This window comes from Ciconia boyciana, chromosome 18, assembly GCF_034638445.1.
Source record: "Ciconia boyciana chromosome 18, ASM3463844v1, whole genome shotgun sequence".
NCBI classification, from domain to species: Eukaryota; Metazoa; Chordata; class Aves; order Ciconiiformes; family Ciconiidae; genus Ciconia; species Ciconia boyciana.
Window position 1 is genome coordinate 8598144 of NC_132951.1, and position 19910 is coordinate 8618053.

Here is a 19910-nt window from a genome sequence, read left to right on the forward strand (position 1 = left end):
CTTTGGGGGTTAAGGCAGCTGGGTCAATTTTCTGGCTCTGGTTGGAGCAGTGAGCAGACTCAGCGTCATCAGGAGCTGTGGCACAGAGAATGGGATGTATCTGGCAATTCGAGGGTAACTCATGAATCTCTTGAAGATGCCACTGAAGTGGCAGTAACTGGCTAAGAGCTCTCATCACAGTGCACACTGCAGCAGGGGTTGCGGGGGGGGAAAGGGGACAGAGGAGGGACAATGAGAAACCTTTGAGGAAAGGAATGAATGATACACTCCTAGCATAGGCCTTTCCTTGCTGCTAAACTCACATCCTCCAATCCTTTCCTGTTAATAATTCAGGCATTCTCCAGTGAGGAACATCACTGAGTCTTTGACCTGTGAGAAAGCACCACTGTACAGGCCAAGGAGAGCTGGGACTGGGCTAGCATCGTGGCTACCCCATCCATGATCCTGCCATGACTGAACTGGAGCAGTGTGCCCCATATTTTGGAGCAAACAGCAAGTGAGTAAAACTCCATCTATCTTGCATAGCAGGGGAGACAGATATTTGCATTATAAACATAATCTGTAGGTGAGCAAAGATTCCACCATTTCATATGCCCAGAGATTACATCAAAACAGGAGCTGAGACTGGAAGAGAAGCTCCCTGTGACCAGTTGGTGCACCCTGTCTTTACCCTAGTCTTCAGAGCACATAATCCTACAGAGCCACCACTTTCTTCTCTCTTTCATTCAGGTTTCAGAAAGCATAGCAATGAGAAGGTGGTTGACCTTCCAAACATTGCACTCAAGCAACTCTTCAGTGTGGAGGTAAGTAAGTCAGATTTATGCCCAGTTAGGCATGCTAAAACTCTGGTGCACAGTGGAGGGCAAATTGTTTGCTTCACGGCACTCATGCATTGTGTCACTATCTAGTATTTGTCCCTCCAGGCCTTTGGGAACCATTTCTAATTCCTAGAAAGAAAAATAAGAGATGCTCTTGGAGGAAGGATGGGATAGGTAGCAACCTGGGTTACTTACTGGCATTGTAGTTATTTGCATGCGCTGGGGAAGGAGTTTGAGGAGAGTGAACAAAACCTGAAGGGAATAAAACCAGAATTATCACAACAGAGCTTGTTTGGAGGCCCCTAGAATATGTGATTGCCTTTCCTATGGGTAGGAGACCAATGTGAACCAAATGGCACTAAGTCTGAAGCAGAAAACATTTGTACAACATGCCCCATACCGAGACACAAATTCCTGTGAATCAAGCATATTACATATTGCTGAAACAGCTCAGCCCTTTGATGTGGTTTTGAGCCTGACTTAATTAAAACACAAAGCAGGTAAAACCATGAGGAAAACTCATTGTTTGTTTATCAGATGTAAAGAACACATATAGTCTTCAGATTATAGCTTGGTGCTGCCGGGGCTTCTGTCACCCAGGCCCTGCTATAATAGCAGCCTGCTCTAATAACAGGCTGTTAGAAAACAATGCCACAGAGCGGACGGGCAAAGACGCATCCAGGTCACAAGGCAGGAGGCAGGGATCCCACAGGCTGATCTTGGCTTTGAAGCTAATGAATGCAATAAATAGTCACTAGAGCATAAAAGCTCACCTTCCAACTGCAGCTGAATTAACTTTCCTCCTACTGCCTGTGAGTCAAGCAAAGCCTGTTTGATGGCACCTGGGTTGACTAAACTCTCACTCACCATGAAACTGCTGGCTACCTGCATTCCTTCCCTTAGTGCCTGGAGCCCAAGCAAAGATGAACCTCACTGTCAACAAAACTCTTGTCATTGCAGTTGTGTTGACTAACCTTTTAACCAAAACTTACACATAAATCATCATTGGACAACCATACCATCCTATTCACCCACTCACACATCCAGTTTCTCTTTCATTAAGGGTTGCCCTTCACTTACCACCTTCCCTCCAAAATGCTTCCACGTATCTGTTAAGAAATTCACCAGAAACATCCCCCTTACTAAAATCATCTAGTGTCTCTGATTTAAGCCATTGTTCAAAACTCCTCTCTAAATTAACACAAAGTTTTCTGCACTACCTTGGAGTCATGTTCTGGACCACAGCTTGTTTCACCATCCTCAGCCTATCTTTAGTTTCCGTGTATCAAAGCAACTTTCATGACATCATATTCTGAGAGGCAGCTTGTCTCTTGAAGCCTTTTCCACTCCCCCAGCATCATCTCCCTTTCTGTCTCTTCAGATCTATTTCTTGTGCTGCAAATTCAATCAAAGCCTCTTTGGGAGCCTCATGATCAATGCAGTGACCAATGGTAGGATGGGTTAAACTGAGCTTTAAGGCGAGTAGATATGTGAGGAACTGATAGGAGGGCAGGCTTTGTTATTAAGAAACTGGAGAGGCAGGATTCATCACTCCTCACTTAAGTACGTACAGTGTAGGTGGCTACTTTTAAGGTAGGTGTCTATGCTCCCACTACAGTCATTACAGATCCAGCCAATGCACTCTCATCCTCAAATCCACTGACCATACTAGTAGATCTCCATCAGTGACAGCAGGAACTGATCAGGGAAATAAGGGGGCAACATCTCCTACCCTATCCAATTGGGTATGTGATTCTGGATGCATTAAATAAGCTCATCTGTATGGTCTGTACAGTCTTTTCTCTCAATTACCCAGCAGCTGTATCTGTTCCAAAAATAACAGCTAGCTCCTTTGCATTTTGTGATTGTGCCATCATAATTAAAACAAATTCCACTCTCCAAACAGCAGTGGTGGGAGCCCATCAATTTTATGGGGGAGAATGGACAAATGTTTTTCCAAATTATATTTTCTCCAGCCTACCTGGTTTCAAATCTGTCTTTGATTCAATGTGGTTGCTGTGGAAACAGCCATGACATCAGACTTGGGAGTCGTGACATCGTTGAGTGAATAATTGTATGCTGGAGAAGGCAGCAGGAAAAATGAAGTAAACAAACGTGTTTATCCATAAATGCTCCTACCATGAGGAACTGGAATCTCCAATGGTAATTTACCACACGTTGCTAATGTGTTTGTTATAATATATTTCTTAATTCTTTTTTCTTTTATTTTGGCTGAATATGAAAGTTCATCAGGGCTGGAACAAACAGGGGAAGCATATTGAAATGAGCATTACAGATCTGTCGTGCTTTAGTTTATGGTCTTTTCTCAGTGATACACAGTAAGTAAAACAAGCACTGATTGAGTCAGCTGCCTCCTGGGTGTTCATTTGCTGTAGTGTGAGGAATATTAATGCTAAGTACATCCGCGTGCATCGGGAAAGGCAGGAGGAGGCAAGCAGATTACCCCGGCTTAGGGGTATTATACACGCGTCTGCAACTTCCAAAGACACAGAGAGGAAACATTTCTGTGGGTTTTTGTCTCTTATCTTCTTACAGTCTTATAGATTTTGGAGATGCATTGCCCTGGAGTTTTAATACTCAGAGTTTTCAGGCGGGATTGTGATTATATTTTTTTTTTAAATCCTCCTTTTTACAGAAAAAAAAGAAGCAAAAAAGCAAACACTGAATTTCATCAGGATAAAGAAAAAGCAGATTCCAAGAGAAGAAAGAATAGATGAAAAAGAAAAGTTTGATTAAAATCCCCTCTTGTTCCATGTGTTTGATGTAAATATCTTCACACCTTTCTCTTTTCCTTTGCAACCTCAGCAGAGGGTTCAGCCCATCACCAGGGGATTGAGTTCCAAGCTTAGGGCTTTGTAGTTGCTGCTGCTCTTGCTGGTGTTGTCTAAAGGGATTATAAGCCTTTGTAAAGCTTGTGTTAATACCCTGGAGGGGAAAAATGAGTTTTCAAATAACCTTTTTTGTGTATCTCATGTCTAAGGTACCCTAGGAAAGGAAAAATTAGGAAGTGTTTTGGGTTCAAGAGTAGGTCATTTAAAGTTCACAAGCGAAGTCCCCCCAGCCAGCCTTTCTGACCTGGTCTCTCCCAGTTCAGAGGTGGCCCTTGTCGTTGTGCTGCTGACACAAGGACCTGTTAGGAATAGCAATGCACTTCTCTGTTCACCAGGAAACATGTTCAATCTTAGACTGGATTTTTTAGAAAGTGCCTCAAAAAACTGAATTAGGTGCTTAGCTCCCACTACATCCTTTGGTATCGTTTGGGCACTTTATATTCTATACCTTCTTTGGAAGATCCTAGCTCAGGATCCAACTCCACAGCTTCAGACTAACTCTCTGTATGTTTTCAAACCCTGTTTTTTTTCTGCAGGAGGATTGGTTTTGAGCCACATCACAACATTTCCCTTCAGATGCAGTTGCTGTTGCAAAGGTGCAGAGCCACTTGGTATTCAGGGAGTGTTGGTGGCTGTGGGTCATTCAATATTCCAGGGTGATGAGTGAATTGCTCAGTATTCCAAGTGTGTGCCATCGCTCGGTGTCAGTCAGTACCCAGGACTATACAGCTGTGGATTGCTCTGTATTCCTAGGGTGTGCTTCAGGTGCTTAAAGGCTGTCACGGAGTACTTGGGTGCTTGCCAGGATGAGAGTCTTTCAGTATTCACATCTGTCTCTCTAGTAAGGGGTGAGGCACGCAGCCATCCATTCAATTCTCTGCCCTACCAGGTTTTGAGAATAGAAATGAAAGCAATGGTCAAAAGAGAAAATTATAATGGAGAGGAGAGGAAAAGAGAAGTGGGAAAAGAAGAGAAGGGAGAGATATGAAAGGGCAGTTCTTTAGAAAATCAGACCTTTGAGCCCCTCACATGGGTACTTTCCAAGAGCCATAGTTTAGGTTTAAATTAAAAGGGTGAAGGCAATGCATCCCATCTTTGTAAGACTGACTTAAGAATCCAAGGCAGAGCTGTCCAGATACATTCTTTATCACACTTTTTTGTACTGGTCAGTGTTAGGTTATGTAATAAAAGGCTAATCCCCACAAACACAAAGGAACACAACAGGAGGTGGAGGAAACCCAATGCAGCCCCCTGACCCTGCTCCTCACAGGGCTGTCACAGTGATCAGTCCCATCCCTTGGGGGTGAAAACGATCCTGACAAGTCAATGGGAGAGGCGCTTCAGACTACCCTTCACACTGAGAAGGTTTACTGCCAACAGGGGTATGGGACTCATTCTTAGAAATGGAGAAGAGCCTTTCGGGATCGTACAAAATTTTGTAAAAATCTGTATCTATTATTTTCTTAAGCAAATTTGTAGAAACTTTGACATGTTGTGTTTGAGGAAATCACAACTTCCCGGTTATTTTTTTTGTCTGAAATGATGACAATTTCATAATAATATTGAAACATGATAATAATGATTAACATAAAACTTTTTGATTCACTCCAATAATTTTTCTTACAAATTGTCCACTAACAATTTTGCCTTTTCAGAATAACATTCAGATTTGGGACAGAAAAAAAAGAATCTGAGTTTTTGGATAGGAGAAAATGTTTCCAACACATTTCTTTCATAAGACCATCTGCTCCTTTGTTACCAGATATGAATTTATAGATATTGTTGCGGTTTAACCCAGCAGGCAGCTAAACACCACACAGCCGCTCGCTCACCCCCCCCAAATGGGATGGGGGAGAGAATCGGAAGAATAAAAAAGAGAAAACTCATGGGTTGAGATAAAGTCAGTTTAATAGGTAAAGCAAAAGCTGTGCATGCAGGCAAAGCAAAACAGGGAATTCATTCACTCCTTCCCATGGGCAGGCAGGTGTTCAGCCATCTCCAGGAAAGCAGGACTCCCTCACACGTAACAGTTACTTGAGAAGACAAACGCCATCACTCTGAATGTCCCCCCTTCCTTCTTCTTCCCCCAGCTTTATACGCTGAGCATGACATCATATGGTGTGGGATGTCCCTTTGGTCAATTGGGATCAGCTGTCCCAGCCGTGTCCCTCCCAACTCCTTGTGCAACCCCAGCCTACTTGCTGGCGGGGTGGGGTGAGGAGCAGAAAAGGCCTTGACTCTGTGTCAGCACTGCTCAGCAGTAACTAAAACATCCCTGCATTATCAACACTGTTTTCAGCACAAATCCAAAACACAGCCCCATACTAGCTACTGTGGAGAAAATTAACTCTATCCCAGCCAAAACCAGCACATTCTCCACCCCTTATTCACAGAATCACAGAATCGTATAGGTTGGAAAAGACCTTTAAGATCATCGAGTCCAACTGTAAACCTAACACTACCAAGACCACCACTACACCATGTCCCTAAGAACCTCATCCATACATCTTTTAAATACTTCCAGGGATGGGGACTCAACCACTGCCCTGGGCAGCCTGTTCCAATGCTGGACAACCCTTTCAGTGAAGTAAAATTTCCTAATATCCAGTCTAAACCTCCCCTGGTGCAACTTGAGGCCATTTCCTCTTGTCCTATCACTTGTTACCTGGGAGAAGAGACCGACCCCCACCTCTCTACACCCTCCTTTCAGGCAGTTGTAGAGAGCGATAAGGTCTCCCTTCAGCCTCCTTTTCTCCAGGCTAAACAACCCCAGGTCCCTCAGCCGCTCCCCATCAGCTTTGTGCTCCAGACCCTTCCCCATCTTCGTTGCCCTTCTCTGGACACGCTCCAGCCCCTCAATGTCTCTCTTGTAGTGAGGGGCCCAACACTGAACACAGCGTTCAAGGTGCGGCCTCACCAGTGCCGAGTACAGGGGCACGATCACTTCCCTAGTCCTGCTGGCCACACTATTTCTGATACAAGCCAGGATGCCATGGGCTTTCTTGGCCACCTGGGCACACTGCTGGCTCATATTCAGCCGCTGTCAACCAACACCCCCAGGTCCTTTTCTGCTGGCAGCTTTCCAGCCACTCTTCCCCAAGCCTGTAGCGTTGCATGGGGTTGCTGTGGCCCAAGTGCAGGACCCAGCACTGAGCCTTGTTAAACCTCATACAATTGACCTCAGCCCATTGATCCAGCCTGTCCAGGTCCCTCTGCAGAGCCTTCCTCCCCTCCAGCAGATCAACACTCCTGCACAACTTGGTGTCATCTGCAAACTTACTGAGGGTGCACTCGATCCCCTCGTCCAGACCATTGATAAAGATATTAAACAGAACTGGCCCCGACACAGAGCCCTGGGGAACACCGCTTGTGACCGGCCACCAACTGGAGTGAACTCCATTCACCACCACTCTTTGGGCCCGGCCATCCAGCCAGTTCTTTACCCAGCGAAGAGTACACCCGTCCAAGCCATGAGCAGCCAGTTTCTCCAGGACAATGCTGTGGGAAACCGTGTCAAAGGCTTTACTGAGGTCTAGATAGACAACATCCACAGCCTTCCCCTCATCCACTAAGCGGGCCACCTTGTCATAGAAGGAGATCAGGTTGGTGAAGCAGGACCTGCCTTTCCTGAACCCATGCTGGCTGGGCTTGATCCCTTGGTTATCCTCTACATGCTGCGTGATGGCACTCAGGATGATCTGCTCCATCAGCTTCCCCGGTACCGAGGTCAGGCTGACAGGCCTGTAGTTCCCTGGGTCCTCCTTCCGGCCCTTCTTGTAGATGGGTGTCACATTTGCTAATCTCCAGTCAGCAGGGACCTCCCCACTTAGCCAGGACTGCTGGTAAATGATGGAAGGGGGCTCGGTGAGCACTTCTGCCAGTTCCTTCAGTACTCTCGGGTGGATCTCATCAGGCCCCATAGACTTGTGAGTGTCTAATTGGTGCAGAAGGTCACTAACCATTTCCCCCTGGATTATGGGGGCTCCATTCTGGTCCCCGTCCCTATCTTCCAACTCCGGGGGCTGGCTACCCAGAGAACAATTGGCCCTGCTATTAAAGACTGAGGCAAAGAAGGCATTAAGTACCTCAGCCTTTTCCTCATCCTTGGTCACTGTGTTCCCTCCCCCATCTACTAGGGGCTGGAGATTCTCCTTAGCTCTCCTTTTGCTGCTAATGTATTTGATGAAGTATTTTTTGTTGTCTTTTACAGCAGCAGCCAGATTGAGCTATAGCTCAGCTTTGGCCCTTCTAATTTTCTCCCTGCACAGCCTCGCTACACCTTTGTAGTCCTCCTGAGTTGCTTGCCCCTTCTTCCAGAGGTCATAGAATCTCCTCTTTTTCCTGAGCTCGAGCCAGAGCTCTCTAGTCAGCCAGGCCGGTCTTCTTCCCCGCCGGCTCATCTTTCAGCACCTGGGGACAGCCCGCTGTTGTGCCTTTAGGACTTCCTCCTTAAAGAATGTCCAGCCTTCCTGGACTCCTTTGCCCTTTAGGGCTGCCTCCCAGGGGACTCTGTCGACCAGTCTCCTCAACAGGCCAAAGTCTGCCCTCCGGAAGTCTAAGGTGGCAGTTCTGTTGACCCCCCTCGCCGCTTCTCCACGTATCAAAAACTCTATCATTTCATGATCACTCTGCCCAAGACAGCCTCCAACCATCACATGGCTCACAAGTCCTTCTCTGTTTGTGAACAAGAGGTCCAGCAGGGCACCTTCCCTAGTTGGCTCACTTACCAGCTGTGTCAGGAAGTTCTCTGCCACACGCTCCAGGAACCTCCTAGACTGTTTCCTCTCTGCTGTATTTTATTTCCAGCAGACATCTGGCAGGTTGAAGTCCCCCACAAGAACAAGGGCTAGCGATCGTGAGGCTTCTCCCAGCTGCTTATAGAATAGTTCGTCAGTCTCCTCATCTTGGTTGGGTGGTCTGTAACAGACTCCCACCACAATATCTGCCTTGTTGGCCTTCCCCCTGATTCTTACCCATGGACACTCCACCCTATCGTCACCATCATCAAGCTCGAAACTATCCAGACACTCCCTAACGTAATAGGGCTACCCCACCACCTCTCCTGCCTCGCCTATCCCTCCTGAAGATTTTATAGCCATCCATCGCCGCACTCCAGTTGTGCGAGTCATCCCCCCATGTTTCCATGATGGCAACCATATCATAGTTTTCCTGATGTACCATGGCTTCCAGCTCCTCCTGCTTGTTGCCCGTGCTGCATGCATTGGTGTAGAGGCACTTCAGCTGGGCTGTCGTCCTTGTTTCCTTCATAGAGGAACACCCCTTGTGTGCTTTGAGGTGTTTCACTGGCATTTCCCTCTTGGCTCCTATTGCCTCAGTATCCCCTAGCTCAACTCTGTTCGACTTCAGCTGTGCCCCAGCGTACCCCGCACATCTCAGAGACACAGGCTGAGTGCCCTCGCTGGCACCCGCTCCCTCTAACCGTGGCACGTTGTCCCTCAGCTTCCCTCGGGCAAGCCTGATATTATCCCCCTCCCCCTTCAAGTCTAGTTTAAAGCTCTGTTGATGAGCCCCGCAAGTTCCTGAGCAAAGATTGTCTTTCCCTTTTGAGAAAGGTGAATCCCATCAGATGCCAGCAAACCTGGTGTTGTGTAGGCCATCCCGTTGTCAGAAAAACCAAATCCGTGGTGATGACACCAGCCACGGAGCCATGAGTTGATAGATTGGGTGCCTCTGTTCCTTCTAGTGTCACTGCCCACAACTGGAAGGAGAGACGAGAAAATAACCTGTGCTCTGGAGTCCCTTACTAGCTGCCCCAAGGCCCTGAAGTCTCTTTTGATTGCCCTAAGACTTCGTGTTGCAGCTTCATCGCCCCCCACATGGAAGAGCAGTAGGGGGTAATAGTCCAAGGGCCATACCAGGCTAGGGAGTATCCTCGTGACATCCTTCACCCAGGACCCAGGGAGGCAGCAGACTTCCCTAAGAGGAGGGTCCGTCCTGCATATCGGACCCTCGGTTCCCCTCAGAAGGGAGTCACCCACAACTATAACCCGTCTTCTCTTCCTTGTGGAGGTGGTGTTAATACGAGAGGTACGTTCTTCTGACCTGGGCGACACCTCTGGTGTAGATAGACTGTCATCCCCATCCTCCTTCATTGATTGGCCTTCCACCTCCAGGGCTTCATACCTGTTGTACAGAGGCACCTGGGGAGTCGAGGTGGGCAGGGAGGGCCTTCGCCTGCTGCCATGAGCATGGACTTGCCTCCATTCACTCTCCTCCTTTGAGCTGCTGCCTTCAGCCTGGTGGGGGAGGATAGAGGATCCCCTTGATCGTGGGTTCTTACTGGTGGCTGCTGCTGCTCCTGTTCCTGTCTCAGGGGGGGCAGAGCATTGCACCACCAATCTATCTCTTTCTCAGCCAATTCCATACCATTTACGTCATGCTCAGGTCCCACACTATCCAATACATCCTCATTAGCCACCACCCCCCTTCCCATCCTTTGATATAATACACAAATATTATTCCCCTAGTCTATTGACCACCCCTGTAAAATGTCTGGAAATGTCCACAAAATGTCCATTGAGTTCATTTAGTCCATGACTTTGGGCTCCATCTGTTGTGGTGGTCACTCAGGACAGGAGAGGTGGTGTGTTGCATGGAGTTATTGGGCACCAAAGCCAGCTCAGCTCAGGTCACTGCTGCACTTGTGCTGCTTCTTGTAAGGCTTGTCCTCCATTGGTTCAGGTGGTTCCTGCTATAGTAATTCCTATAACATGCAACTCAAATCCTGGATTACAACAATTGAAAGGTATTTCCATTACGATCTCCACCCCTGGTCCGTTTGGACCAGACCATCAGGTTTAACATTGCAATGAACTCCTTGTCTTGCCCCTGCTCCAGCTTGGACTTATCCACAGACTGCAGTGTACTTGCTGCAAGTGGAACCTTATCTATGAGCCACTGTCTCTCCAGGGGTATACCTGCTGCAGCAGATTGATCTACAGCCACAATTGCTTTGAGTGCACCTGTTCCAGCGTGACCTTCTCCACGGACCACAATGACTTCAGAGATATACCTGCTCCAGCATGGCCTTATCCACAGCCAGAGTCCCTTCAGAAGTAAACCTGCTCCAACATGACCTTACCCATGGCTGCAATCCCTCCAGGGGAGTACCTGCTCTGTTGTGGGCTTATCCATGGACACACACTTTGAGGTGCTCCAGCATGACCTCATGCACAGCCACTAATGCTTCAAGGTGTACCTACTGCAGCATGGACTTATCCACAGCCACAGATGCTTTGAGGTATACCTTCTCCAGTGTGGACTTATCCTTGGGCCACAGTCCCTTCAGATGTATATCTGCTGCAGCACAGACATAACCGTGGCCACAGATGCTTCGAGATGTACCTGCTCTGGTATGGGCTTATGCACAGCCACAGGCTCTTCAGAGTGTCCTGCTCCCACGTGGACTCATCCACAAGTCACAGTCCCTTCGACTCGAGTTCACACTGGAGTTCCAGCCTGTCCAGTACAGCAGCACAGAAACAGCCATGCCCTGGCCATCTGCCAGCCCAGGTGCACGGCCACTGCTGTTATCAAAATGTTCCCAGGCACAGCAGGGTAAGGTGATAAGCAGTACAGCAAGCAGTGAAAGCAAAAAACAGCTACTAACGAGCACTAGTCTCTAATACACAGTAAGGCAACCAAAGCCCCATGGCAAGCACAGAAGCCTGCCAATTAATAGCTAATAATTAATAGCTGAGCATGACATCATATGATATAGAATATCCCTTTGGTCAGTTGGGGTCAGCTGTCCCAGCTGTGCCCCCTCCCAATGCCTTGTGCACCCCCAGCCTACTTGCTGGTGGGGTGGTGTGAGAGGCAGAAAAGGCCTTGACACTGTGTAAGCACTGCTCAGCAGTAATTAAGACACCCTTGTGTTATCGACACTGTTTTCAGCCCAAATGTATGCCAGCTACTACAAATGACAAGCCAGCACTGTGTGGAGGTACTTCTGAGAATGCCTAGCACAGGTCTGAACAAATGGGCTGGCTATGGAAGTGGGAAAAAAAGTTCTGTTTTGGAAAACTGAGAATGAAAATGGAATCTAATATCTGCTTTAAGGGATGTTATACTGCAATGAGAGTGGAAGTAGCCTGTAGCTAGAATGGGCACCAGAACTGGCACCACTCTGTCTTCAAAAGGTATTGATCTTTCTGGAGTGAGTAACAGTGGGTCAGGGACAAAACCGTATTTCTTCTTTGCTAATATTCTGCATTTTTACACAACTAACGTAAGTCTTAAAGATTCTGCAGATCTCTCTTCTACTGATCTGTGCTTCACAGTCTCCTTCTTCCCTTTTCTCCTTTCTGGGTATGCCCACTGATCTGGAAGGCTTCACATGTATCTTTTCTTTCTCCATCAACCCTTGGCCTTAAAGCATTAAATCAGAGTTCTCTGGATCTGCTACACCATGAAAATATTTAGTGAATATAATGTTTATTCGTAATTCTCGATTCACTCAACCCACTCTCTAAAAGAATCTCTCCCAACATGCCCCCCAGTACTTAGCTATGAAAATTACAATCCCTTCCCCATGACTTTGTCAGTGCGGGGAACATCACAGCCTGCTTCAAAATGCTGCACTGCACTTCTCAATGGTATTTTATGACACATTTTTCAAATCAAATTTAAAAGCATAACTGAGTGGAATTAAATTAATGCCGTCTGGTAATGTCAGCGGCACCGGAGCTGTGCATGGCTGGCTTAGCTTCTAAACCTCTGGCAGCTTCCTGGGACTTATTTCTGACTTCAGGGAAATAGTGAATGCGGTGATGTGAATTTTTTTTTTTAAACTATATCTACAGAAGGGAGTGTGTGGGAGTAAATATGTGGTAGCTATTGGTAGGGTTTCCTAGGGAAGATACATTTAAGGTTTTAAGTAGGTATGTTCCTGTGTACAGCTGGGGGAAGGAGGGCATACGAATTTAGAATAAGTATCCATGTGAGTTTTAGTGTGATGGACACATATCCAAGAGGTCTGAGAATATCCCTAAGTTACCCAGGCAGACCTTATTGGGTCTGGTTTTTGCTCCCCCTCCCTCCCCCCGACTTGCTCACACAGTTTGATGAAATATATCCCAGAAATGAGGATATCATAGTACTGATTCTGATGATGATGTAGAATGGCATAACTTTGCATCACTAAGCAGAATGCACAGTTTGTGCCTATGTATATTTTCATCTGTGCATAGTCAGGAGAGACTGCTAGTAGCTTTTGAGCTGGAAAACTCTTAACACAACAGTATTCATATGGGATGAGAGAAGTGTGTGTGTGGGCACACGTGCTTTTGTGTGCAGGGTCATGGACATATGCAGGCTAATGAATTTGGTGTTCATAGATGTTTTAATGCTTATTCTACTAACAGAGTCCATGTATATCTGTCTGATATGGTGTCAGTATAAACACAATCTCACCTGAGTACATCCAGCTTTTTCCTTTTTTCTCTTTCTCCATTTTAAATGCAACAATTCCAGCTTTTTCTTTTCCACATTGTGAAAACATCCCATAATAATTTTAGCCTAAATAGATCCAGATTGCTCCAAGACTATATAGCACAGGATGTACTTCATCAGTGCCTAACAATATTTTTTTTTTAATTTGTCAATGACTTTACATTTACTCATCCCATTCAAAGAGGTGTACTTGAATGCATCAGTTGTCTGTACCTCTTTACCTTTCCACACAGGTAATAATTGAAATGTTCCCTCCATAGAAGAAGAGGGAGGAAATTTCTACTGGCAATGCTAGACTAGAATTGCACAGACCCAAGGTGGGTCCAAATGAGCTCTGCAAATGTGCAAGTCTCCTCTTGTCCCCACCGAACATGACAGTTGCCACTGAACTTGGGTTCACATTGTGGAGGGAGGATGAACTGCATTTCTTCTAGGTTAAATTAACCAGGTGCCAACTGCCACTCAGTCCACAGGACAAGACTAGAGCTTATCTGAAGTAACCCTTCATGAGATGTAAATAAAATCACTGTTGGTCCTTAGCTTCTGTTTTGTTTGCTTGCTTTTCACCTTTATAGCAAATACCTATTATCCAAGGCTACAAAATGTATAGTCCTCCTTTTACAGGAAGTGTCATAAGCAAACACAATAACCCTCTCCCATAAAACACAGCATGTTTATAGTGGTAACCTCATCACCTTAACGCCATGATGACTTGTCCCAGTTCCTACATTTGTACTATAGGTTTTGGTATCTTCTGGATGCTTTTGTGACAAGAGCACTTTGAGGTCAGGTAATGCATTTGTACTGGTATATAGAGCACCAGAGATATTTATGCTTCTCTATAAGTGATAAAGCTGTCTTGGATTTACTTGGAGATGCAGGAGTACAGGAAGAGGGGAGTGTAATAAGGGAGGGAAAGAACCCACAAACCAAAAATATAAATGAAAACATATACTAAGCCTACCTAAGCATGACAGATAATGATGAAGCCAGAGGAATTCTGTACATGACAGACATCTGAGATTCAAAAGGGGAGGAAAAAAAAATTTGTAAAGCCACATTGCTTACTCTCTGTGGCCTATGAAATAGTATTTCAGAAAGATTTTTTTTCTGGGTGCTTTGTCCAGGACTAGTTTGAGCATGGAATTTTGCTAGGATTTCCAAAGGAACTTGTGGGAGCTGGGATTACTCCAGAATTCCACAACTTTTTAAAATGTTGAAGTAAAATGGCTGCACAAATATTCTTTTTTTCCCTTTTGTTTCTCAAATCTTGGACTCAATCAGTGCAACAAGGTCGAAGTAAAATTTCATAAGCTGTTCTTAATGCACAGGGATTTACATCAGCTAAACTGCTGAAGTCTTGTATGCTAGGCAGAGTAAGACTCATTTCCTTAGTTTAAGCATCTAGGTGTTCAACATCTAGATCTGATCTAGTCACACCAGGCTTCCTCTACAGGCAGCAGGGAGAAACAGGCTCCCCCAGAAGATGTCTCATTGCATTCTCAATAACAGGGTCTAATCTGGGTCAGATGAATTGCCTCTGGAGGTACCCACAGCCCCAGACTACAGAGAGAGATTGGGGTGATTATCTCAGACCTCTCACTGTTAGACTTGTAAAGAGAAGGGAGATGAATCCCAGCCTTAGCAGCTATTGCATTCCTGTGGGTTAGGGTGCTTAAAAACATCTCTCTTCTTTGCTAGCTTGAAAGACTTCATCTCTCTCAACGAGAGACAATTTCATGCTCTTAAACAAAGTACTAAGGCATGAAAGTACAATTCAAGTCTGTTCTTTCTGTAGGGCTGGTTAAAGAAAAGGGCCATATGATGTGCTTTGGATTGAACTGAGGAGCTGACATTGGTATCTGGAAAACGTTCCAGTAGAGTGAGCAAGAAGGCTGTGCTCAGCGCCAGCATAAAAAGACACAATTTTCATGGAGATGCATCCATTTACACCTGGTCTGCATTTGGCATGGGGAGAAGAGAAATTGACCCTTGATCAGGGCATATTTGACATATTGAGTTATCTCTCTCATGAGTAATGGAGTAAAGATGAGTACACGTTTGATATGTTATAGTGGCTTCCTATAAATATTAAAGCAAAAGGAAACTTCACAGACTTATGGGACGGAAGCACCTGCAATTCATCTACACAGACCATACTGAGTTTGAGGTGACTGCCAGCAGCAGGCTTCCCTGAGGGGTCATTAATAGCTCTCTCTGGGCTTTTCCTGCTTGCTTGTCTGCTTTTCCAGGGTCTTCATGGCTGCAAGGAAAACTTTGCTTTGCTCAGCCTCAATTTTCAAGGTAGCTGAGCTCTCAGAGCTCTTTGTGCCTAGGGAGAATGCGAAATCACCATCACTGGAGGTTTTTAAAAACAGACTAGACAAACCTGTGTCTTGAAAAGCATTGATCTTCCAGACCCTACTGGAAAGCAAAAGGGTTGACTAGAGGTCATTCAATAATTTGTCTGCTTCTGTTTACCACACATGTTCTCAAATGGTATGATCTCTAAAGAATGATTTCTCAGTCTGTGGTCGGCAGAACACTTGAACAGGTTGCATGAAATGATTGCAAAAAGCAATTGAACTAACAAACAAAAATGCACTTCCACATGCTATAAACTAGCAAAATGGGGAGGGAAAAAATTAATGAATACTCATAGGTTTAACCTCATTTCTGTACGGCTGTACATGAAAATTGTGACAGAAGTTTCATATTTGTTTTTCTTTCAAGAAATTTAACATTTCTCCATTTGAAAACAGAAACAGTGTTCTAAAGGCTAGTCAATTGGATCAATACCACAAAGTCTGAGAGGTGGCAAGTCCCACAAGAAGCTCAGTGAGTTTCCTGTTGTTAATCACTAGTTCAGTGGCAGAGCACCATGAGAGCCTGGCATTCCCCAGCCTCTCCTTTCCATGTTTTTCTTGTGTCTTTCTGCTGCAGGTTGCAGGGTAATACATCAAATAATCCCACCAGAGGAAGACTGATCTCAGCAGGGTTTGCCAGTGTCATCTGAAGTCATCTTCCTCCTCTTCCTAACCCCCTCACTTGCTGATTTCTTGCTAGATTGTTTACACTCCAAAGATTTCTGCTGCACCCCTTAAGAAAGGGGCTGTAATTGCTGATCCAGCTGTTAGATGTTCCCCTCAGTACAATCTGGAAGTAAGTAAACAACCATCTGATGTTTATCATCATGATACAGAGGAACTGAATGGTGCTGCCCAATTCCTCCCTGGAACAGAATGGAGGGAGCCCTGCACACCTATGTGCTCTGTTCTCTGCTGGCTCAGCGTTTGCTTCCAAGTGCATTTCAAAGTCAGAGTCTGGGATTTTTCAAAGGTACTTGCTGAAAGGAATTACTTTCTCACAGCCACAGGGTTGTTAGCTGAAAGGCTGTTGTTGTAGAACTGGGAAAATGTTTTCTCTTGCTAGGAATAATACTTGTCTCTGATTTCCCTGGATGGTTTTGCACAGCTACCTGTCCTAAGGCACAGAGTTAACCAAAAGATGCAAAGAGGTCACTAAAGAGCTGAACAAGAAGAGTAAAATGATAAGAAGTATAACTTCACCTCAGTGGAGTTAGTTTCAAAATAGTTGGATCAGCAATGGCTCTAATTGCATCTACTATTTTGGTTTCTGTTTATTTATTTATTTATTGTGTTGCTGTGAAGAGTAGCTTGAAGAAAGGAGAGATGAGATAAGTCAGGCAACTGCATGTGTCAGGGAGAAATGTGTCAGGTTAGAACATATCATCTGACAGAGACAGTTGTGAAAGCCATAAAAGGCTTCCCCCTACACAGAGATGGGTAATTCACCAGACCTTTCAATCTGAATTTAGCAGGGAGAAATATATTTGGGAGTCTCCCCTCCCATTACTTTCTTCTTCAGCCTATATGCACTTTGTCCAGCAAAAAAGTAGAGAGCAAAAAGGATAAGTGTCAGAAGGTAATTTGGGACCTGAGGATTCTTGAAAGAAAACACCTGTAGGGCTCAACATCTGTCTGCCCCAGGCACAGAGCAGGTGAACTGCACAATTACACCACTAGAGAGGTAGAAGTTGAGGAAGAAGGATCTGAAACCAAGCCAAACGTAAGACCCCTGAAAAGAAAGGTGTGCATGGTAGCCTGGTAATACTAGGATTTAAATGGTGCATGGGGTGTAATAGCTAAGTACTTCTACCTGCAGCTTCCTAGGACTCTGCTGACAATTGATGAAAAGCATATTAAGGATATAGAAAGGAGATACACTTCTCTAGAGTCACCCTTCTTTCTGCCATTGACATTTTTGGTGCCAGCTTTCACTATGCTGATGTCAACTAGGAGTTGATACGAAGGAAACACTGACTGGTGCTTTCTCCAGTTCTGACCAGCGTGAAGCCAAGGGTACTGCTCTTTCACTAGGAACAACATAGGGAGGTGGTTTCCATAAATCATCTGACAGCAGCTTTCCAAGATCCATATCACCTCTCAAAAGTGCTCACACCTCACCACAAGTACATATTCTGTGGCTGAGCTGCAGTCAGGGATCATTATGTTTCAGAGACTAGCCAGGCAGCTCAGTGTGCTTACATCCAGCATGCCCATGAGCTGAGGCACACGTGCAGAAACCCATTAGAGCTGTAACTCCTGGTTGGATGCAAAGCCACATGCAAAGTCACTGCGCTTTGCATTCTTTGCAGCATGAATTTTTCTCCCCCCTTCCACCAATGTAGTATCAATCTTTAAGTCTTGTTCTCACCTCAGTAAAATTATAAGTGTTCTTTTATTACTGCCATATGTATTGTCAGACACAAACCTCTATTGGCTGCCATGAAACAATATGAAAATGGCTCTTGCAGGCTTAGCAACAGGCAGCTGAAAGCCCACCTCTGTTTAGACCAGGTATGATGCTTGAGAAACCCCATTTGTTTCCTTACTCTTTTTCCAGATTTTCACCAGTACGAGAGAAACAAACTCAATTTCTTTATCAATAAGGTGATTTCAGGTTTTAAGGCAAGACCTGGATGCAGTGGACAGATTCTTGGCTGCTATAAGTCACTGTGTTAATTTACATCCAGCTCAGGTGCCAATGTTTTGTTAAATCTAACCTCTGCATTTGATAAAATAGTTCTTTATGAAATTAAAATTAGGTTTTAACATCTGTAGCAAACAGAGGGTGTGCTCACATGTCACATCTGCACCTGTGCAAATGCCAATTAACCCAGTATAATTAGTCACAATTTTTACTCATTACCACTAAGATCAGAATCAAAACCAGGATTTAATCCCTCACTTTTTTATTCTTCTTTCTCTTCCAGATCATGATCTTTCTATCACTACAGTGGAATGGGCTTTTTATATAGATGGCCGTGTAGGGCCAATTTTTTAAAAATAAAACAAAACCACAAAACACCATGCACACCAAAACCAAACCCTCAGAACCAAATTCCCAAGAGCTCAGCACCTGAAATGCAGACATGATTTTCAGAAGAGATTGGTTCTTATTTAACCACCCAAAAAAAGGAGTAAATCTTTGACCATTCTCTGCCTCTAGCAGTTTTTACCATGGTGCAGATCATCAAAAGGAATCAATGCACAGAAAATTGAGAATTTTTGAGAAAATTTGGCTCCTCCTGTGAGCCTTGAACCCTTCTGAAAATGTTGACAGAATGTGGCTATTTCATCACTGCATGAGGCTTTCCTGCCCTACTTCAGATTTTGTAACAAATACATGTTATATGAAAAGGAACAATGCTCCCCACCATTATTTATCATTATTCATTAATCACACCTCAGCAATCATCTATATTATTTATTGTTATTATTCATTACTTTCTGAATTACTAATAACTATAGCAGGGACTACCATTGTGAATAACATGGGGAAAGACAGGGTATTTTTGTAGGTCTTTTCACATGTAAAGTACTGGACTCCCATAGACTTTATTTATGAAAAAGTGTGCTGTGGATATGACGAGTAGGAAGTCTATTGTAGCTACCATGATTTAAGTGAGGAGAGGCTTGTGAGAAGTATTACTTATTATCACAAATTATATAATTGAGGAGGGGGAAAAAAAAAGTCAGAAAAGCTTTCAGACACTAAACTCTTCTTTAAAATTGAAAGAAGAGCAACAAAATTTGCTTTTGGGTGGTATTATTTTATCATTGGATTGAAAGGAATGGATTAGCATCTGCTGTTAACATCCTTGTATGTACTCACAACTCCTGAGCACAAATTTTTTTTTTTTTTAAATCTATTTCAGTATTGTATGAAGTTGCATCAATTTTGATGGAGCTTCTGGCAGAGATTTATCTCCAGGATGGCTTTCTGATCAGTTCCAAAGACAGATATTGTGATTCCAAGTGAAATGGAAGTCACTCCTGAGCTTAAAGAAAAGTAACATCCCTGATCTAGATGTCCATCAACTGAAAGCTTGTTAAAGTATTCTTAAAAGAACCCAATAAAGGATAGTTCATGGCTGTCCTTGCTAGTTGATTTAGGAACTAAAATTTCTTCATCTAACACATATCTTCTTTCTGCTGGAAATTAAACCTAGTACTCATTGTCTTACACCCTCAAAGAACAACTGATCCTCTGCTAAAATGTCCTTTAGCATATTAGAAGGCTGTATTGTGTCCTCTTTCAGTCTTTTCTTATTAAGGCTTAACTCCTTCAACTTTTCTCACAGGTCCTGTTTTCTGAAACTTTTCTCCTCCTTGCTGGTATCTCTTTGAATCTCTCCAATTTGTCCACATTATAAAACATGATACCCAAAAGACCTCATACT